Below are 3,884 nucleotides of genomic sequence, written 5' to 3'. Positions count from 1 at the left end.
TCCTTCTTCTTCTTCTTCTTCTTCTTTTTCTCCTCCTCCTCCTCCTCCTCCTCCTCCTCCTCCTCCTCCTCCTCCTCCTCCTCCTCCTCCTTATTCCCCCCATCTTCTACCTCGACCTCCACCTCCTTTTCCTCCTGCCCCCTCTCCTCTTTTTCCTCCTCCTTTTTCCTCCTTTCTCGCACCGCCTTCGACACTCTACATCCCTCAGGATATGAAAGGCTTCCCAGATGTTGCTTTTGGGTTTCTCAGGAGGACGTTAAAAGGCTGGCGGGAGAAGGGGAGGGGGAGGGGGAGGGGGAGTCTCAGTCATTAGGATGACCGTGAAAAATATGCTGCCTTCTCTTAATTAATTTACTTCCTCCTCTATGGGACTCTTTCCCTTTCCATCCTCGGTTTCCCTTTTCTATGCTTTATTTCGGTTTGTGTTTATTATAATTTTTTTGTTGTTTTATAGTTTCATATCTCATCCGTTTTTTTTTTTTTTTTTTGTGGGATCTTTTCCTTCCATCTTTATTTCCTTTGTTACATGTTAGTTTTACCATTTGTATTTTTTTTCTGTAATCATAGCTTCCGTGAATTTTCAATTTCCAAATTTCTTTTTATCTAGAAGGTGTTTATATATAATCTGAATGGGAAACTCTACCTATTCTATTTCATTATTGTTATTTGCCGCTTATCTTCTTCTTTCTGTCTTTTCTCTTCTTTTCCATATTTTCTTCTTCCTAACAAAACAATTTCGTATTTGTCGTATCTGTTGCTGCTGCCGTTTTTACTGTCTTAATCTAAAATAGTCTTTTTTCCCCCTTCCAGCTTTCTCCATTTCCCCTCATCCATTTTTCCGTATTCTCCTCCATCATCGTCACATTCATCATCGAGGAGAGAACTTCACACCAAGCCTCACCCTCGTTCCATTTCTCCCTCATTTTCTTCATATTCACGTCATAATCTTCACCAGAGCTTACTTTTCATTTTCAACACTCGTTTTTCTTCTTTTTTTCTTTTTTCTTTCTTTTTTCTCTTTTTTTCCTATACGCTAATCGTCCTTTTCTCTCATTAAACTTTTACCGAACTCCTGCATGCCTTGATAAGAACCGTCGCCTCCTCATAATACACTGCCTCATCACCCCTCACACCTCCCTCCTTCCTCATCTTTTCTTTCTCCTCCCTCCTTCCCCTTCACCTCAAGCTTTCCTTTCTTTTCCCACTTCCCCATCACCTCCATCTTTCTTTTCACCTCCCATCCCATTTCTCAGCCATTCCCCTCCCCCCTCTTCCCCACCTCTTTCTCGCACTTACTCTCGCTGCTACAATTCTTCACCCCCAACCTTAAACTCCCATCCCGATACAATCTCCCCCCTTCCTCATAAACCCCCAACCCACAACTTAATACGTGTCATCTCTTTTCCATGCTCCCTTCCCCCCCAACACACACAACCGCTATGTTACTACCTCTTCCCCCTCGCCATCCCCACAACGCACATCCACGTACTCATTCTCCCGACACCATCCTACAGTTCCCTTACCCCATTACCTCATATTCCCGGATCCCCAACCCTGAGCCTCATCTTCCTCTTCCCACACCACCCTGATACCCTTCCTACTCTTCACCCCTCGCCATCCCCACAACAACCTAATACCTCCTCTTCAAAACCCACAACTCCACTATCTCCCTTCTTTACCACAACTGCCATGGACAACTTCTCTTCAAAATGCCTTAACCCCCAGCTCCAATACACTCTCGCATTCCCCCCCCCCCCCCCCACTATTTCATAACCTTCAATACCTCCTCCTCCGCTCCCATCCCCCCTCACTATCTCTTAACATTTCCCTCACCATCCCTTCACCATCCCCTTCCTATCTCCTCCCTTTCCCCAAACCCCTCAGAATCCCCTCACTATCCCCTCACCATCCCCTTACTATCCTCTTCCACTTCCCCAACCCCTCACCATCCCCTCACCATCCCCTCACCCCCATCCCCTCACCCCCATCCCCTCACCCCCATCCCCTCACCCCCATCCCCTCACCCCCATCCCCACACCCCCTACCCCTCAGCACCACGACGTCGAGGCGCTGGCGGGAGAATATATATAGGTTTGAATGGTCTACATTTTCTCAGCGACGCCTGTTAGACATTGAGGAAATGTCGTGATCAGTAATTTAATGGAAAATTCATGTCTGAGGACTAAGAGCTATGGCTTAGGATGAGAGCATGAAAGGAAGTAGGTAGTGGTGCGGTGGTGGGGGAGGAGGGGGAGGGGAGAGGGAAGAATGGACGCGAGAGAAAGGGAGATTAAGGGAGGATGAGGGGAGAGGAAGAATTGGATGGAGATTTTGGGAGAGAGGGGGAGCAAAGGAAAGGAAGGTATATATATATATATATATATATATATATATATATATATATATATATATATATATATATATATATATATATATATATGTATATATATATATATATATATATATATATATATATATAGAGAGAGAGAGAGAGAGAGAGAGAGAGAGAGAGAAGAGTGACAGACAGAGAGAGAGAGAGAGAGAGAAAAGTGACAGACAGACAGAAAGAAAGTCACACACACACACACACACACACACACACACACACACACACACACACACACACACACACACACACACACACACACACACACACACACACACACACACACACACACACACACACACACACACACACACAAGACGATAAACGAGAGGCAAATGTAGAGCAATAGAAACGAAATAAATGGTGAACACAAATCTTGAATAACGCGTAGAGGAAAATCAACGAAAAAATATGACAAATCGAAATAAATAAATGTAAGATCAAAATCTGTTTTCGAAATCCAGGAGGAAGGGATATCAGGATAATGAAGGGAGTGGGAGAGGACCAGAGAAAATAAAAATGATATCAAAGGGAAACGCTCAATGAACAAGATGTACGAACGAGAAGCGAAGGAGAGGGGAGTATACCATAATATAAAAAATGATAATAAATATGTTGGTATGATGAGTCTGCCTTAGTAATGAAGGACGCGGTGATGATAATGATAGTCATAATGCAATTATGCCTATGCGTACTGATCCTTTGTATAAGGAGGAGAAAATTATAAGAAATGTGTTGATATGACGAGTCTGCATCAGTAATGAAGGACGTAATGATGATGATGATGATAGTGAGAATGCAATGTTGCCCACCTCTACTGATTATGTAAATGATGACGGTAATGACAATGATAACGGGGAGAGAGAGGGGGGGGGGGAGGAAATGTAAACTAATCATGATAATCATGATGACAACAATAAAATTGTGATATGACGTATTGATTAGTCTACATTGGTGATGAAAACGAAAGCAAGATAGTGAAACAATGTGTCCATAGTGCTGCGATTAGGAATTTGTTTTAATAACAAAGATATTAGGGATGATGGTAGTAAATGTAGGGATAACTGCAATGGCGATACTAATGGGAACTGAATGATGAAAAACGCGTAATTAGATATAAAAAAAAATGCGCCATTGTTCTATTAAATAAGATATTATATAAACTGTAAATATTAAACTCACCGCCAAAGTATACAAAGATACATACAGGTTTACATTCACACAAATACACACACAACCATACAAGCACGAACACACACACACACATACACAACCACACACACACACACATATACACAACCACACACACACACACACACACACACACACACACACACACACACACACACACACACACACACACACACACACACACACACACACACACACACACACACACACACACACACACACTCACTTGTGAACGCGCGCGCGCGCGTGTGTGTGTATGTATAGACAGACACATAAATATCCTTTCAGTAGCGCACATACAGTTCAA

This window comes from Penaeus monodon, chromosome 17 (assembly GCF_015228065.2).
Source record: "Penaeus monodon isolate SGIC_2016 chromosome 17, NSTDA_Pmon_1, whole genome shotgun sequence".
In the NCBI taxonomy this organism is placed as follows: Eukaryota; Metazoa; Arthropoda; class Malacostraca; order Decapoda; family Penaeidae; genus Penaeus; species Penaeus monodon.
Note: the sequence above shows the minus strand (reverse complement) of the source record.